This window comes from Hippocampus guttulatus, chromosome 17 (genome assembly GCF_054856545.1).
Source record: "Hippocampus guttulatus isolate MCC_2025c chromosome 17, RoL_Hgut_1.0, whole genome shotgun sequence".
NCBI classification, from domain to species: domain Eukaryota; kingdom Metazoa; phylum Chordata; class Actinopteri; order Syngnathiformes; family Syngnathidae; genus Hippocampus; species Hippocampus guttulatus.
Window position 1 is genome coordinate 13,501,197 of NC_141277.1, and position 19,731 is coordinate 13,520,927.

Consider the following 19,731-nt stretch of genomic DNA (forward strand, 5'->3'; position numbering starts at 1 on the left):
ACCTTGCCGTGAAATTAGGAAAGCGCTGAGTCAAGTTCAGGCTCCAATATTGAATGTAACTCCAGGCCGACTTGAAGTAGATGTAGACGATCCAGCGTCTCTCATTCGCTCACAACAGACAACATCAAACATGAATAAAGTTGCAGAAACTTTGACTGCTGGGGTGACCGCCGCCATTAGAGAATTAGAAGATAAATTCGAAAAAGTTGCAGACTTGAAGGCCGACCCATTCACGCGTCTGACTCAGATAAGACTATACATGACAGAATGAAACAGACACCAACAGGTTCCACAAAATATTAGAGATCGACTTCAGAAAATCGCCACTGAACATGAAGACAGAGCAAACACTGAGGCAGAAGAACAGAATCGTGCCCTTCGCGCTGAACGAGATGCTGCCCAACTGAAAATGGAACAGGAAGCTGCTCTCTATGCCGCAGAACACGCAACTATGTGTTCCTTCTTCAAATGAAGAAGGAACCTCCTCCAAATGAAGAGATGGACAACAGGTTCCACATTGCTCAATTACAGAATCAATTCAGAAAATTAAGTTCTCATGTCCAGACTCTTTCAGATGCACACCCTGACCCTGTTTTGGACCGAACCAGAGGTCTTGCAGACCCAGAAGAATCTTCCGAAAATCCTTCTCTTCAAACAGTGCAGAGAGCGGTTACAGGAGAAATTTTAACAGCAGGTGAAATCCGCGTTCTCGAAACACAAGCATGTCCGCTTTCACAATTAAATACTTTGTTGCAAAACTCAAGCTTCTCTTCTCTCCCCGACAATCAGGCTCTTACACGAGAAAATCACATGGCCTTCCTTGTGCACAGCTTTCAACACTTTGTTTCCCCTCCCTGAGTGTGTTATCTCAGATTTGGTGTTCACTCCCAAAGGAGTTGAGGAGGCTGCAGCCTTTGTTGACCGGGCCCTCACTGGTTACACTCTGAAAACAGGACACGCACCGCCTGCGCCTTGCATTCGCAAGTGTTCCGAGCAGCCATTTTGAAGGGCGTTCCCAAGTCTGTGACGCGGCGGTTGTCACATCTTTAACATCATCTGAGGAGATGTGACGGGTGTCACAACGGTGACTGTCTTGAGCTCCACGTCGCTGCTGCCTCAATAACACCAGACATGTGGAGGTACCGTGCAGGTACACATCATGTACACCTGACATGCATTGTGTTGCAAAAAAAAAATGCATGCCATGCATGGATTTTAAATACTGCAAACACAGTATGACAGGAGTGCTAGATGAAGTCGCATTGGGGTCTCGGTCTCGGACATAACATGCGACTTCCTTGTCGGCTCTCCCTTAACAAAACATCGTGCATAATAAAACAAAATACATAACAAAACCAAATTCACAACATGGGTGATCCTATCGTAATTATGTACAGAAAAAGGAGAAAAAGAACACAATCACTATTATTTACGTGATGTCGATGAACACATCACGCGCAGCAGAAACGGCTGTGCTAGGAATGGCGGCCGCGAAGAACTGCGGACATACGCCAGTAACACCAATGGCCATATCATTTGGCAGCGTAAAGATGAAACACTGAGATGTTAACTGAATTTTAAGAGTTGGAAAAAAAGGGAGCTGAGAGATCAAAGAAAATTATCTTTCAGGTTAAAGAAAATTACACAATAATAAACAACAGCAGTGGCTTGCTTGATAGGGAAAGAGAAATAAAATTACATTATTTCCAAGCCACAACATTCCATGAAACTTAAAAGTGCAGACCGACTAATCATTACAATCCAATGTGATGAGAGGACACACTTACTCGACATTTTCCGGCGTGTTGGGTGCATTCAAAACACGTGGAAGAACACAAATGATCTCCCCTCTAAAGAACAGATAAGACAGTTCATATAATTTCACAGTTAAAAAAAAAATTCACATCTTATAACGTTGCGAACACTTACGTTGTACAGCTGTTCACACGACTCACGAGCGGCAGATTTCAAACTCCAAACCACCATATTTTGCTCTACAAATACCATTCAAATAATTAATCACCCGTCCAAATATAACACCTAACATAATTCATGGTAAAATAGCTACCAATTACCTGAATATCGCCAGGGTTAAACTGACGATTAAGGGTGGATCAAGTTTGGACGAGCGGCATACAGTTCAGTGACTATCTTCCTTCACATGCATGTCATCCTCCGAGTGATGTGTCGGTCGCGAACGAGCCGGTACAAGAGCCGCTCTTTGAAGTGAGCCAATGAGAAACGGCCCCCTCCCTCGAGAGCCGGCTCTGTCATTTTCCACACTCTAATTATGTCACTCTCTTTTCACGTGTCTGAAGCGAGGTTTGGCAGTGGCTCAGCTGCCGTACTCAGAGAGGGAGACAGGATGAGAAAGGGGAGGGGCGAGGGGCTTGGTACGCAGTCAGCAAAATTGGTCTGGCCCAGCTCTGGGGCAGACACGGCACGTGTACTCGGCCCACATACCTCAATGAATGACGGTCCTGGCATCCATGATGTGGGCCGCATTCGCCCCAGATCTGAGCCACATTGTAAAACCATATCTGGCCCCATGCTGGGCCAGAACAGGTTCCTGATATCAGCCTTAATTCAACCTTAACTAAGCCACATCTTTCATGAGCCATATTTGACCCACATCTTTTCAAAAAAAGTCTCAAAAACGCCTGTTATAAAAATATTTTTATTGTCATAATTTGTGAACTTCACACATAACTCCACATACACTGGAAAAATGCACTTTTCTTTATTTAACAGTGAACACAAAGTCCAAATTGGGATGCAGCTTGCTCTTGAACGGCATTTTTCTATCCATCAAATTGTTGTGCTCTCCATGCCCTCTTTCCTTCTCACGCTCTCCTTCCTGTCACCACCCCGATCAGGATCCAAATGTAGCCATCTTTTGATTGTGACATCAATTTCCTGGTCTGAGGCCCAAGATGTTAGTTCGGCTGTTAGGTCTCACAGCGGCTGTAAGAACTGAAAGAAAACAAGGATGGACAGTGTGTTAGGAAAACAAGCATGTCATGACCAATGAATGGTCAGCAAAAATAACCCTTGAAATTTCTTGAATTAGTTGTGACACCGTGGGGCGGAATATTTGCCACCAAAAACTAAACGTGAATAACTTTTAAATAGTTTATACCAAATTTAAAATACATGGATTGAAGTTAAGTGGCTCGGATCATGGATGGATTTGTATATTTTACGCTGAATCATATTGAAGAACTGAATCTGAATTGTACAATTTGAATTTGAAAGGATACAATTTTTTTTCAACTGTATTTGATCCTCACTGAAAATTTAATGGTTTATTTTCATATTCAGTCTTACAAATACAAAACCTTTCATGTTAACGTCAGATTTTGTTTTTGAATTGAGGTAATACGTTTTAAACTAACTTTCTGGTCAAGTATGAAGTATCCAGTTTGTATCGCAGCAAACTGAATCAAAATTAATTTCATTGTATTTCAGTGAGAAAGGGTTCTTTTTTGGCAGCACCTCAGCTCTGACTGTTCAATCACCTACATTTTCACTAAACTCATATGCACACGGCTGTGATGCAGGAGGTTTAGGCCCAGCCTGCCTGTGATGTACGGAGCGGTTTATTTTCAAAATTTGCGCGCTTCAGTCTCGTTTTAGATACTTCAGGTGACAATTTTAGAAAAAAATACATGTAAATCACCCTTAAATTGGAGCACAATATATTTTTAATATTTCCCTATCCCACCATAAAGAAGTCATATCTGTGCTTGGAGCACATAACCCCCGCCCCCCATTTCGGGATAATGCTAATGTCATTATTAGCGCCCTTCAAAATTCAGGCTCAACTCTATAGACAGAATTGTCTTTGTATTGTAACTGTTGGGGAGAAGATAGGACTGATTCGTTTTAAGGATATAACTGTAGACCAGATGGTGTACCGGTCAGAGCACAGGTAGGAAGAGACAGGAATTCCAGGGGGTGTTTCAATATTCTTTACTGTGGTCTTAAGGTGAATACAGGGAAATACAAGCGATACAGGGTGATGTTGGTTGAGGAGGGACGCTTAGGAGGGCTGAAGAGGGAAGATGAAGTATGAGTTGGAATGAATGAGTGTGGATTGAGGTTGAGGTTGGATTGAAGGCTTTGAGGGGGGAGGATTGATCGAGGGATCGAGTCGGGAGATTGATGTTGAAGGATCGAAGGAGGGAGATTGATCGAAGATGAGGGATTGAGGAATGAAGAGGGATCGAGTCTACAAATGTGAGAAAGGAAACTTCAATGTTATAACATAACATTCGTCATACTTCTGGATGCAACCAAGGAATAACAAATCAAATGCAAGGTAATGCCACCATCTAGGGGCCACATGAATTAACTACACTTCCATTTAATGAAACTAAGGCCGGCACACATTTGTAAACAAAATACACACGGTCGTCGTCAGAACTGGAAGGAGCTACAGACGTCGCACCATTAACACAACTTAACCTATAATTACAAACGATGCCTCTGAATTAACTGGTTATCGCCGCAAAACGCGGCGGCCCGATGCTAACGTGCTAATGTGGCTAAAACTCGCCAACGTGGCGACCCGATGCTAGCGTGCTGATGCGGCTAGCACACTCGCGAACACCAGTCGCAGCTAATTAAACAGGAGAAATACACCTCATGGTACTCACGTTTTGGTAACGTACTCGAGGGCTTAGGGAATCGCCGATGAGGTAAACGGTACAAAGGAATTGAAAGGACAAAGGCTGAAATGGATCGGAACGGAATGAATTTGGTCAAGACGCAAACCCGGAACTGGCTTAAATGCGTCAACACGAATGTGTCGCAATAAACAAAGGAACGAGCGGAGCCTTTTCTGCAATTATCATTTTTTTTTAACGACAATAGAATTTGGCACAAGGCACAAATGGAAATAAGGGGTTCTTTTTCGATTCCCGGAAGTTGTCACCGACAGCATTCCTCCTACTGACCAGGAGAGGACGACAACGTAACACCTGAAGACGATATCGTGACCCGTTCTGTCATGATCCATTTCATTTCTATCCTGAATTCCACACGAGCTACAGGTGAAGAAAATTGCTGGTAACTGTTGAGGAATGGGAGCCGTCAATTTGCTCTTGGCCCTCCTTGGTTACAGGTTCTTTTATCTCTCTATAAGGTGGAAGAAGACCCAACACCACGTCGTCTTTTCTTCAGTTTATCACAACACAACACGAATCGATTCGGGCTCCTGTGAGTCTCAGATTTCATCAGGAAACCCCGAGCAACTACAGTCACACGTACTGTATATATAGGCATAGTATGTTAATTATGTTAATTAGGGGCGGGCAGTCCTTCCCCTTATGTAAAAATCAGAAACAAAGAAAGTCAAGCAAAGTTCGATCTTGACATGATGACAAAGTACAGACCACATTTGCTGTGCACAAATCTCGAGATAAGAGTTCCTCCTTGAGGGAACTTGACAGCCTTCAGGGACTTTCCCGAGGTGGGGGACGCAAAAGAAGACACTTGGGGGCTGTTAATCACTCAAGGGGAAATAGGACCCCAACTTCACCCTACATTCTTTATTTTAAGTAGTGGATGTTCAGGACAGAGACCGGTACCAATAGTTCTCATAGCAAGGTGAAATTCCTCAACAGTGTTCTACTACTACTTCTCGCGGAATAATTCCTTAACAGTAACCTCTCTTACAGAAACAAAGAATAATGAAACAAACAAACAAGAACAAGAAAAGTAGTCCAAAAAAATGAATGAAAATTAGAAATTGCTGTTAAATTCTGGTTTAAATAATAATCATACCTCTATCACTACAACTACGAGTAATAATAACAAATATTCTAAGCATTCCCGCTTGGGCGACAAAATAAACTTGGGTGACAAATGCTCCACCACCAAAATAAAACAAAAACCAAACACTTTCCTTGTTTTTTGCTCACAATGTGTGATCACTAATTTACAAATACTGTACAATGGCCTATGGATATGTGACATCAGTGATGTCTTCACAGAATTAAAATCACAGGAGCTGACCAAGGTTGTGGTGACGGCAGTTTATTCCCATTTATGCTGACAGCAAAATGAGGATGAGTGTCATCGACGAGAGCAAATGGCATTCTTTCGATTGAAAGATGGTACAGTCACATGAGCCACTTCCACAAGGAACTTTAAAAAATTTGAACAAAACATGTCAAACATTCATTCGACTAATTAAGAGCACCGAATTAACTCAACACACACAAAATAGCTACTTGAGGCTTCCTACATCCATCCTTCCATTTTCCGATCCGCTTATCCTCACATGAGTCATGGGGGGTGCTGGAGCCTATGCCAGCCATCTTTGGGCAGTAGGTGCGTACACCCTGAATTGGGTGACAAGCAATCTCACGTCGGACAGAGACGAACAACCATCCATGCTCACATTTGCAGCTAGGGACAATTTTAGAGTGTTCAATCAGCCTGCCATGCATGGTTTTGGAATGTGATTCAAGTGATGAGCTCATCAGCAAGCTCTGTCGAGGCCTAAACAATTGAATCAGGTGTGTTGGAGGAGGGAGGCACCAAAAACACGCAGGATTTGGCTCTCGAGGAACCGGATCTACGAATCTACCCCTGCCTTAGACCTGGTCTGGTTGCGTGAAAACAAAAATTCATTAATTAAAAAAATCTAGTTTTTAATGAGGTGAAATTTTAGTCATTGATGGAGAGTTAACATCGATTAAATTTTCTGTCGCAATTTAAGAACTCTTCTTGGTGGTTTTCATTCTCTCTGGGAGAACTCGTCGTTGCCTGACCACCAAGAAATTATTTTAAAACATTATTTTAACCCTGGAGAACCCAAGAACCATTTTCTTCTTTGGAAAATTATGAATTATACATGAAATGACTACTATATGTTCACTGAACACCAAAATATATGTTTTTTCAAATATTCAATGCTTTAATCCTAATTTAGGATTCGGGCCAAATCTGACCCTTTGGGATTTAAGGGCAGCATTTGAGTAGCAGAATTTACAATTGGTGGCTTGACAGCAGTACGGAACTGGGGCGCTTGAGGGACAGACAACCCTTGACGAAATTCTCCTAAATTTGTCTTCAACGTACTCAAACCTCCACCCGGGGCGTCCACAATCATCTCACTGGACTAAAACATCTTTCGCTGAAGCTTCGTGTCCGATTCAAGTCGTCTCGGTGGACATTGGTGTTTCTCGGCCGAGTTTAGCTTCGGTTAGCTTGCTAGCCGCTAACAAAGAGGCCCTCGTGCTCAACACATCGCTGCACGGAGATGGTAAGCGTGAACTGTTGTTGCAATTTTCGCACCATGTGCACAAGAAGGACATCGGAATACGAGGAGGAACTTTGTAAAGAAAAAGAGGACTACAAGGGACGTCAACTGCTGGACGCCATTCGCAGAATGCAGCCAAGAATTGTTCTTCACAGATTAGGTTGGGTCACGCTGTTCGTCTCACTTGTTTCGTACTCTTTCTGAACAACCTTCATCTACTGTCGTTCTATTACGCAGTGTGTGCGTGTGTGTGTGTGTGTGTACACATCAAGTTCAAGTACAAGTTTCTTGTCAAATTCATCCATCCATTTTGAACAACCATTCGCGCTCACAGTCACACCTCGAGACAATTTAGAGCAGGGGTCGGGAACCTTTTGACTTAGGGAGCCATGGAAGCAAAATATTTGGAAATGTATTTCAGTGAGAGCCATACAATATAGTGTATTTTTAAAGTGATTTCGACAAAATGTCAGTATAATACGCCTCTGAATGTATTTTTTTTTTTTTAATAATTGTGTTAGGCGGAGAAAAAAAATAGTGTGTTTCCGGTAACGCGAGTGCAGCCCTGAACAGGACATAAGCAGTGAAAAATCAATGGTTGGATGAAGAAATTGAGAATATTTTGTTTTATCTGCGAGCTGTTGCAGATATGCTCTGATGCTCTAATGCAGGGGTTTCAAACTCATTTTTGTCACGGGCCACATTGTAGTTCCAGTTTCCCTTGGAGGGCCGTAATGAATTTTGGGAAACCATACAAATGTTTAATCCCCTCCACATATTGCATTCACAGCGCACAACAAATTAATGAATAACTAGTTTTAAAATGAGAAGTCAAGAATCATGATGGTTATTGTGGATTAGATATGACAATTTGAAATTTTGGTTCAGACTTAGCAAGCATCATTGAATTTGACATGCTTGATTTGCTTTCGCGGGCCACATAAAATGATTTGGCGAGCCAGATCTGGCCCCTGGGCCTTGACGTTGACATCTGTGCTCTAATGTAAGGGAATATTGATTTTGAGTATGAGAGTAGATTGACTTTTTCTTTTCAGATGATGAAATGCTAAATGAATAATCGATGACAATTTTAATATAAATCAAGTTAAACTCACAAAAAACAAGGGGTGGGACTCGCTTAGGTTTAAAAAAAAAACATTTTTACTTCTTACTTCCTCTGAACATGTAAATTGTGTTGAATATACTATTTGTAATTTTTTTTCCTTCATTATTTTTTAACTTCCCTTGACTTGCTGCCAAATTTCTGTTATCTGTTTCTATGTTCAATAAACAAACAACCCAAAGAAGACCCTTGTGAGGATAAGCGGATCAGAAAATAGATAGATAGATGTCCCATGCCTCAATAACAATGTTTGTGATGCATGCTTGTCGAATGTTTTTTCTTTGTGTAAAAGACAAGTCCAACCTGAAATGCGCATTACATAACTCAATGTACAGGGTGGGCTCAATTTTGGACAGTTTCCTTCAAGTGTGTGTGTGTGTGTGTGCGCGCGCGCGCACACGTGCGGGAGGAAGAGTATGATGTGGCTCTTTGCAGTAACACATTTTTAAAAATTGGCTCTTCGTCTCTGACTGGTTGGCCACCCCTGATGTATACAATGCAGAGGTGATTGCTCTAAGACTGCAAGGGAAGCTCAGCTTCCCCTAAAATGTCAAAAAGTAAGTGACCAAATATATGTGTGTACGTACAATTGTGTGGACATGCGCAAAACCGCGCTCAACTTTTGTTCGGAATCAGCTTCTTATTACTGGTTACGACGCGACTCTCTTCTCATTCATTCCCGCAGCTTCACTGTGCTTGAAAGTGTGTGGACGCTGAGTGTCTCCAGCGTGGACGCTGGGTGTCTCGAGAGTTCAGTGTAGGTTGTCCCAATGCATTGAAACGAGACGAGTCATTGGATAAATGCTGGTTTTGTCCCGCCCATTGGACGCTCAGTGTCTCTGGGAGTCTATGGACAGTGGGCGGAAGCTCAGCTTTTCTGCATGATGATTGGATGATCTGTCTGAGGCTGAATCTCTTTTTGATTGACAGCGAAATGAGCCAATCACCGATCTTATGGTGAAGGCATCCTTTTCATTTTTTTGACAAGGAACGGAGAGTAGAATTCACGTATAAATAAACGGACACATTTTATGATATAGGCCGAAATGAAGCTTCCCCGGCGGCCCGGTAGTCCAGTGGTTAGCACGTCGACTTCACAGTGCAGAGGTACCGGGTTCGATTCCAGCTCCGGCCTCCCTGTGTGGAGTTTGCATGTTCTCCCCGGGCCTGCGTGGGTTTTCTCCGGGTACTCCGGTTTCCTCCCACATTCCAAAAACATGCATGGCAGGCTGATTGAACTCTCTAGCATTGTCCCTAGGTGTAAATGTGAGCGTGGATGGTTGTTTGTCTCCGTGTGCCCTGCGATTGGCTGGCAACCGATTCAGGGTGTCCCCCGCCCACTGCCCGGAGACGGCTGGGATAGGCTCCAGCGCCCCCCGCGACCTTCGTGAGGATCAAGCGGTTCGGAAAATGGATGGATGGATGAAGCTTCCCCTCCTGGACAGACCAGCATCCGCCACTGATACAATGAAACCAAAGACCAAAAATTTGCAAAGGCAAATTTGGCAAGCTGTCCAGAGACGAGGTGCGGAGACTGTTCACATTGGTCAGTCCCTTAGCCAATCAGGATGCAGAACACAATTCACTGTTTAAAAAATAGCATTTAAAAACGGCACTAAAAAAAAATCAGTGAAACAGTGAAGCCGCGGAAGGTGAACCACATTCTTGCGAGGGATTACTGTACCTTTGTACGGAAAAACGTCTCTTGGCCATTTATGTAAAAGACGCGCATTTATGTAAAAGTTCTAGGCTAGCGTTGTTCAGCACAGTTGTCAATCAAGGACTCCCTTTTGATTTACCAGCCAGTTGCCTGCGACACGATTTTGGTGACTGACTCACCATTCCAGAAGGACCGCCCCAGGCGAAGATGCCGACAACAGACAAACTACCTGCGTGATCATGCTAAAAGTACTTAATATTTTATACCGGACTTCCACGCAAACTTGTGCTAGCTATAGCTTCAGCACGCTTGCAAACACAAAAGAGTGAAAAACAATAACGGGCAATGTCAGAATACACGAAAATGTTCTTGCTCCACGCGTTTGAGGAAATCTTCTGGTCCACAGCGATTTTGTCAAAAGCTCAGCAACTCCGGTGTGAGTGCCATTACGTTCGGAAGCACCTCTGCGTAATGCGGTCAGGCCAGCCTCCAGTCGCAAAATTGAGGTCCAGCCAGCCGCCACAGCGATTGTTAATACTTTGCATTACGGTAATGTGGGGCCGTCGAGCAGCGTTGGCCATATTCAAAATAAAATCCTTCCAACTGATGCATGCACATCAGTGGTTTGGATTTAATATAATGTAACAAAATGATTTCTTGGCGGTCAAGCAACGATGAGTTAACCCAGGGAGAATGAAAAATCGTCCTGAATCGCACCAAGAAGCCTTCCAAAGTTGAGATAAAAAATAAATTCAATGTTAACTTTACTTCAAGGACCTGATTTAAAAAAAAAAAAAATCATTAAAAAAACGAATTTTAGTTATCCCGCAACCAGACCAAGTCTAGGGCATACTTGGCAGCCCCAAGTATCCGACCACAGTACTTTCATTAAGATCTAATGTCACATTTCAAAATAAAAGGCCTCGCATATCAGCAATTTTGACCTTTTCACCCGATTCAAAAAAATTCTTTCAAAAAATAATTTTCGTTATCCCGCAACCAAACCAGGTCCAACTAAGGTACACTGGGATGCCCCAGGTACTTTCCAACAGCTCCTATATTTTGTTGTTCTACTTCTTCCTTTCATAACTTTGCTGCTGTGAATCGGGAATTTCTCCACTGCGAGACTAATAAAGGTTTTCTTATCTTATCTTATCTAATAAGACGACTTTCGTTTTTTTTATCCTGTCTGGTTGCGAGATAAATGTCAGATTTGAGAGCAGTCGTTCTTAACCTGAGTTTGATCAAACCCAAGGGGTTCGGTGAATCGGTTTCAGGGGTTCGACAGAGCCTCTGCCATGGAGGTTAAGTCACGCCCAACTCAACGTGTCACTTAGTTATGACACACCCATTTGGCCATCACTGGCTGGTTCATTTTAACCCTGGAGAACCCAAGAACCCTTTTCTTCTTTGGAAAATGACGAATTATACATTTTATGACTGCTATATGTTCACTGAACATCAAAATATTCAATGCTTTAATCCTAATTTAGGATTAGGGCCAAATTTGACCCTTTGGGATTTAAGGATAGCATTTGAGTAGCAGAATTTATAGGGGCCAAATTTGACCCCGTGGGTTCTCCAGGGTTTAAGACAAGACAAGAATACCTTTATTTGTCTCACAGTGGAGAAATTTAGTGCACAATTTAAAAAACTTATACTTTATGTATTGACATTTTATGTAGATGTTTTTTCTCTTTTTAATAAATGTGTCTTTTATGTCTTGAATTTGTAAAAAAAAAAAAAAAAACTATTTTTCACCAATGAAGGGTTCGGTGAATGTGCATATGAACTGGTTGGGTTTGGTCCCTCTTAACATAGTTAAGAACCAAAGGGAACATCAAATCTTTATGACAGTAGTCTGGTTGTCTACCTGGGGTGGCCCAGTATGCGTTAGACCTGGTCTGGTGGCGCGATCACTAAAATGAATTTTTTAAATTATTTTTTTGAATATAAGTAAAATGTATTTTTAATGATTATTCTGTCCTACTTGTCCGTCCGTGTCCGAGACGTGAACAGATAGACAGATAACGAACAACGAAAAAGGACCAAGAATCCACAATGTTGAGATGGAGCTTTAGTTTCTTTTTCCTTATGTTTTGTAAAACTGTACAAAGAAATAGAAACACAAAAAGGGGGATGTTTCACACCATTCAAATTAAATGTCTCTGTGTCATCACTGTACATTGTAATGTTAACTTGTCAAAACGCAATATAAGCTTGGAACAGGAATAACCAAAATATGCACGGTTAGCATTGAAAATAGCCGCAACTAGCATGCAGTAGCCCATATGCTAATATGGATAGCCCAAGCGCTAATGTAGCATAGCAAAAACGGACGGAAAATCGTTCTTAATATTGCATATTTCCAATGCTAGAACTGAAGCAACGGTTTGTTAGACATCATGAAAGTGCAGTCTAAACAGGGTTCAACTTACAGACGATGCTTTCCAAGGCATATACTCAAGAAGAAAATGAGAAACGATGACAACAGCTAGCACGAAACCATGAGGTCTTCACTGGACTAGGTACTTCCGGTTTGTGTTGCCAAAATTAAAGTGCCGTAGAATCTAACCAAAAACGGAACATGACAAGGTACTTCCGGTTTGTTTTGCCAAAATTAAAGTCCCCTCGAATCTAACTACAAACGGAACATGACACGCTTTTTACTTCACAGCTGACTCGGCCTTTCCATTCGATTTGGGGTATCTGGGAGAGGACATTATGTGGTCGAAGTCCCATTCTTTAGCGAACTTCCTGAACGTCTCGCAGTCCAACTGGGTGCCCCGATCTGTAATCACCCGGTCTGGCTGTCCATGACGAGCAAACTGGGCCTTGCACCTCAACACTGTGGTCCCCGCTGAAAGATCCGGAAGGAGCTCTATTTCCCAATAATCTGAATAATGGTCTACCATAATCAGAAAGTCTTTGCCGGCTTGGGTGAACAAGTCCATGCTTAGAATCTGCCATGGTCGTGTCGGGAACGCATGGGTCATCATTGTCTCCCGTTGCTGGTCATGTGCGCATTCGTTACAGGCTGAGCACTGGCTCACATAGTCCTTTATTTCACCGTGCATGTTGGGCCAGAACAGTGTGTCCCTGGCCTGCCTGTAGCAGGCGTCTCCCCCTACATGGGTGGCATGTATGCGTTTCAACATTTCTGGTCTCAATGATTTTGGTACTATGACTCGCTGGCTTTTGAAAAGCACTCCATCCTGTGCGCTGATTTCGTCCCTCATTAACCAGTATTCTCTGATTGCCAAAGGAGTCTCTTCTCTGTTATCTGGCCAACCCCGGAGTACCACCTCTTGCAACAGCTGAAGATTTTCATCCCCCTCAGTGTGTTCTTTTATTTGTTTCAGTCTCTGGCTAGTGACGTTCAGATACTCAGCCTGATTTATGTGTTCAGTCTCCTCTTGCGCTTTCTGTAGGCAACAGATTGTTTCTTTCTTATATTCCGCGTCAGGTCCACGTGGTGCAGCTGTGGCCCTGCTCAAAGTGTCACTGATGAACATATCGGGCCCTGGCTTGTACACAACCTTGAGGTTATAGGCCTGGAGTGTGAGAAGCATGCTCTGGAGTTGTTTGGGTGCTGTGAGGAGGGGCTTGTTGAAAATGGAAATGAGAGGCTTGTGGTCAGTTTCAGCTGTGATCTCTCCCCGCCGGTACAAATAGGAATGGAAGTGTTGACATGCAAACACTATGCTCAGACATTCCTTCTCAATTTGCGCATGGTTCTGCTCTGTCTGAGTAAGTGCTCGCAAAGCGAATCTCACCGGCTGGTTTCCTTGCAGCAGACAACACCCAAGTCCCTTCTGTCTCGCGTCACTCTGAATTGCGGCCGGCTCAGTTACATCGTAGTATCGCAAGACTGGGGCTGTAGTGACGAGTCCCTTGATCTCCTCGACCGCTGCATCATGTTTAGGGAGCCAATGCCATGGAACGTCCTTGTCCAGCAACCTCCGTAATGGCTCGCACACTTCTGAGAGGCGTGGCATGAATCTTGCGAGATAGGTCACAAACCCGATGAATCGCTGCACGGCCTTGGCGTCTTCAGCAGTGATGTGTTCCTCGAGCCGGTCCTTGGCCTCGAGGACCGGCTCGAGGACCGAAGGGCGGTCCTTGGTCCTCGGCCTCGGAGTCAAGTCCTTGGCCTTGTCCTCGGAGTCAAGTCCTTGGCCTTGTCCTTGGAGTCAAGTCCTTGGCCTTGGCCTCGGGTTGCCGGTCCTCGGACACAACGAGGGATTAAAGCCTCTAAACCTTCGTCCACAGGTATAAAGTGGGCCAGAGGACCGTAAAAATCATAAAGAAATCAAACAAAATCCATCCAGGGAAACCCACGTTGATGACTTTATCTGGCGCTGACAGTCAGTACAACGTGTAAAGAGAGGCATCACAGTTAGTTTCAATCAGGGTTCGTTCCGTTCGCAATCGGCAGTTTAAATAACGTGTAAAGCCTTTCTATAACAGTGGTGTCTTCTATTTAGTTATTTTTGCACAGTCGTCACGTTTGTGCGGTCGCACGAGAATGTTTGTTTGAACCAAGTAATTTGCGTTACAGCTGGAGTCAAAAATTTCGGCGCTTCACTTCCGGGTTTGGCCGTTGGGATTTGGAGTCCTTTTGCTTGATTCCAATTATGTTTGCTGAATGCTTTCTCATGTTTGGAATAATGAATATTGATAATACATAGTTTAAAATCATGGTTGATTTAATCATTTATTATTATTATTGTGAAGTTGAAGGTATTAATTAATGTAGTATTAGTGGTAGTGGTAATAATAGTAGTACTCAGAGAATGTTTAGAGATTCAGCCATCTCGTTACCTCTGCGTCCCGTGTTCGAGACGCATAATTTTCCCACGGGACGCACAGTTCCAAATAATGTGCGTTTTTGGGACGCAAGGAAATTTCTCAGTCAAAACAAATAAACAAACAAAAAAAACCGACGGCAAGCCTGAGGATTTTACGGTAACAATCGTTACCGGGAGCGTGTCTTTTCCGTGGCGTAATTTGAATGGTACCGAAAAAGATCACACAAGCTGACTGTGTGATCAACGCGATTTCACTGTGCCTGTATGTGTGCTTGTGGTGTGGTGTGGTGTGTGAGTGTATTTCTTCTAATTTACTTTCGTTTTGTTTTGTTTTCAGTGTTGCGGGGGGGGGGGGGGGGGATGCAACAGATAACGTTATGTGCGCATGCAGGTTGCTATTTTAGTCCGCAAACTGAGGAATCGCGCGGATGAAAGTTTGAGATGGCAGTGAAAAAAAAACTCACAAAGGTCTACTAATTACGACATTTAAGAAATGGGAATGCCAGTCTGATTTTTCTTTTGAATCGTCCAAAGGGTGTATCACTAAAGTCACCTGAAATGTACTGTATGCACAGAACACGAGAGCAAGATACGACGAGAGGCACGATTACGAGGCAAGTTGGTCATTACATTTGTAGGCTAATCGTTATGAAAAATATTATGAAACAGTATTGGTTATTCTCTAATTATTGGTTGTAGCATGGTCACTTTATGAATAAAACATTCGTCACAATGTGTAGTAATGCGAATGTTAACTGTGGGTAGAACTCATGATGTTAAATTGTGTGTTAAATTATTTCGTCAAATTGATAGTAGATTACACATGCATCGTCTTGGGAAGAGGATGTCAAGCCACATCAATACTTACCTGTATTAATGATTACCAGTAAAATAATCTTTGCAGTGTGAGATTGGAAAAAATACTCTGATGATGCCACATGAGTACACCAGTTTTTGATCCATTTATTTTTTGGAATAAACCTGGAGAACACAACTACTGATGTAATGTTCATTGTTAATGCATCGTTTTCAAACATTTACCCTTCAAACATTGTACTTTTGAGTGTTAGAATTCTTGATTATGAATATCAATCAAAATAGAAAAATGGGTTCCCATGATGAACGTTTACGGAACCCAACATTCGTTCCCGTGGTTTTCTATTGGGTCATCCGACGGAACCGATAAACGGTTACCATGAATTTCCGAAATCCTTAGGCCTGCTACTGAATTATTTAGATTTTTGCAGCATTTGTTTATCATTGTATGTATATGTTGTTGTTTGTCTTATTATCATATGCAATTGAATAAGTAGACTATTTCAGAATTCGAAATTTGGGACTCTCTCAATGCATAATGGGACTCATACTTTTCTGATCAGCGAGTCCCTGGGACTCGCTGCCCGTAAACTGTAAAATTATCACTGAGAGATTACCGCTTTTTCTGCACTCAGTGATTGACTTCTATGCAAAGTCATTTCTCAACTTGTGTTCCGTGCCATGTCATGCCTGTTGAGTGTTGATTTACTTCATATTAAGAAACTACTGAACTAAAACATTAATTCATAAATGTATATCATATGATTTTTTTTTCTTCATTACTTCATTCAAGCTTTAGGGAGTGCAAGGGGTTATAGGGGTGTTGCAAATCATGAAGACCTGCCAAGTGGTATGATAGCATTGTTTTATACATGTCCTCGGCTAGGCCTCAGCTTCAAAATCAGTCCTTAGTCCTTGGTCCTTGGCCTTGGCCTCGGAGGTAAGTCCTTGGTCCTTGGCCTTGGCCTCTGAAAATTTCTCAAGTCCTTGGCCTTGTCCTTGCCTCAGAAAATTTTCCAAGTCCTTGGCCTTGGCCTTGGAGTCAAGTCCTTGGCCTTGGCCTCGGGTTGCCGGTCCTAGGACACAACACTGGTCTTCAGGGTGTGGAATGTCCTGGACCGCCCGAATTCTTTTCCGGGTCTGCTCTGAGTCCTTCTGCTGTAAGAATGTGCCCATGAAACCTGACCTCTCTGACCCTGAACTGCAGTTTCTTTAAGCTGAGTCGCAACTTCACCTCCCTGCACCTTTGCATGAGCGCAAAGAGCTTTGCATCATGGTCCTGTGTGGCTATCTCATCTGTCTCCCACACCCAACAACCAATATGTCATCTACTATAGGCTCCACCCCACTTTGTCCTGCGAGTAGTTCATGCTGTTTTCGCTGGTAAATCTCTGGGGCCACAGATATGCCAAATGGTAGCTTTAACCACCGCTTTCTGCCCCATGGTGTCCAGAAAGGGGTTGTATAGCTACTAGCCTCATCTAACCTGCACTGTAGAAAGGCATCTCGCGCATCTACTAGGGTAAAAATGCGGGCCCCAGGTAACTTGTATAATACATCCTCAAGTGTCGGCAGAATGTAGTGAGATCTCTTTAGAGCCTGATTTAGTGACTTAGGGTCAACACAAATCCTCAACTTCTCTGGCTGCTTGACAATAACCATATTACTAATCCACTCAGTGGGCTCCGACACTGAAGTTAAATGGCCATCTCTTTCATATTTGTCTAACTGAGCCTTAACCGCATCTCTGAGGGCCACTGGGACGTTGCGTGGGGAAGCCTGTACTGGGGCTACTTTTGTATCTAACTCAAAATGAACATCCCCTGGGAGTGACTCAACAGGATCATTATAAACGTCATTGTATGTACGCACAAGATGCTGCTTAGTTAATGGCTCTGAGCTGCTGTGTTCTACCCTAAGAAGCTCCTCAGGGATGGTGAACCGCATTAAACCCAAGCGCTCACTAGTTTCACCTGACAGTAGGGGTCTCTGTCCGCTTCTCACAATCTCAAACTGTAATTTATGGGCTTTTCCCCTCACTACACAGTCTGTCTGGAATATGCCTATAGATTGCATGGACTGGCCTGAATACAGTACCAACCTGGTCTGACTTGGTAATAGCTTTGCCTCGGGAGCAAGCCTCCTCATATCTTTTATGCTCATAACATCACATGTTGCCCCCGAGTCTAACTGGCATCTCTGAAAACCTCCATTCATTTTTATATTAGCAAACCATTTCTTTCCACGACCCTGAACTTCCCCTATGCTCTCTGTTGTGTATATGTGAGCCTCTGTGTTAGACATGTCCATGTCTACTTCACCATCTGCAGCATGTAGTTGTCTTGTAGCTTGACCCTTCTTCATGCACACCTTGGCAAAGTGATGAGCAGTCCCACAGCTCCGACAGCTCTTTCCGAATGCTGGGCAAAAGTCGGGTCCGCGCCTGTGCATGTTGCCACAAAATCTGCATGTAGTACTCTCGGCTGTGTTTGTGGTCTGATTTTGAGATCTGTCCGAGCGTTCCTGCCTGGGTGGGGCTCGTGGACGACGGCCATCTGTTGCATGCACTGTCTCTACTGTATTCAGAAAAAAAAAAGGCTGAACAACTCAAGAGTTTTTTCCACTGTATCAGCAACGAGCACTCATTCACGGCGCATGATTGGTTTCCGGTGCAATGTCGACCAATGACAGCACGAGTGGATTTATCCCTTGAGCTGATTGGTTGCGCATCCTCACAGCCCCAACCAGCGTGACGAGAAACTCGGGAAGCCTTGTGTCACGTCACGTCACGTTGTTGATTCTCTGGCATACTCTCTTCTATTTGCTCCGTGCGCAGCCGTGTGTGTGTATGTATGTATGTGTGTGTGTGTGTGTGTGTGTGTGTGTGTGTATATATATATATATATGGCGGCTGGATAGCTCAGTTGGTAAGGCATCGGTTTGGTAAGGCATCGGTTTGGCGTACGGGAGACGGCGGTTCGAATCCCGCTTGGGGCAAAAAATGAGCACATAACACCATCCAGTGTGGGTCCTTAGGCAAGATCCTTCACGCTAATGCCTACCTCATACAATGATGAGAGACAATAAAACGAATGACATGCCGGCTCAGACGTCGCCCGGCCAAACAAGGTCTGCGTCAGGTGCTGGGGAACCAGAGCACCTTGATGAAAAATGGGCTACTGGAACAAAGCGGAGATGAGCGAGATGCGATAACATGGCTCTGTTGGAATGCTACTACTCAAGCAACCCTAGTCAGAGGGGTTACATGCAGAGAATGTGGGCTAAATGGTTACTTCGAAACCCACAGTCAGGGTTGACCACGAAACAACGAGTAGCTCAGTGTTCCAACATCCACAAACGGCAATTACTGTCACAACTTGAGATTGATGAGGTACAACGCAGGCTCCATGGTGAAGGGCCCCAGGCTGCCAGATCACAGGAGGAGGTCATACCAGAGATTGGGAGGCAAGCCCCAATGAATGCAGATGATGTGATTGGGAGGCCAGCCCCAATGAATGAAATGCTGAGCGAGGCAGCAACTGACCTGAAAGCTAAGATCATGGCGAGAATGAAAGCTGGGCAACCTAGAAACCGATTACAATGGCTATGTGAAGTACCACCTGAAAGTCTCATGGAAAGTGTGAATGCAGCACTGAGGGCGATCCCTACCGTAACGATCACGCAAACCAATGAGCTGATATACGCTTCAGCATCAGTGATCCTAGAGATGCTTGGCTATAAGAGCAACCATGGGAGCCATGAGATACATTAACCACCATGGAAAAGACGGTTGGAGGCTAAGATCAAGGCGGCTCGAAAAGATGTGAGTCAATTGACGGACGCCCAGAGAGGTGTGATGAAAAGGCCGATACCTGAGAGGTACATCCAGATGACCATAACTGAAGCACTCGAAACTGCCAAACAAAGCCTTGTCCAGCCACCTAAAGCGGTACACGAAAAAGAATGAGGCCAGACGAATAAACAGGCTGTTCGCAACACAACCTGCAAAAACGTACGCTCAGTGGCAGGGTTCTAACAACAGAGCTGACCC

The 19,731-nt window shown here is 43.7% G+C and overlaps 1 long non-coding RNA gene across 1 annotated transcript; it reads right to left on the minus strand.

Annotated features, from left to right (window-relative positions):
* Positions 1-2,663: 2,663 nt before the first annotated feature.
* On the minus strand, positions 2,664-12,589 carry LOC147192189 (uncharacterized). Its single transcript, XR_015103522.1, has 2 exons — positions 12,492-12,589; positions 2,664-2,973 (listed from the first exon to the last, which is right to left on the minus strand). It is a non-coding gene; the product is annotated as an uncharacterized LOC147192189 (long non-coding RNA).
* Positions 12,590-19,731: the final 7,142 nt, after the last annotated feature.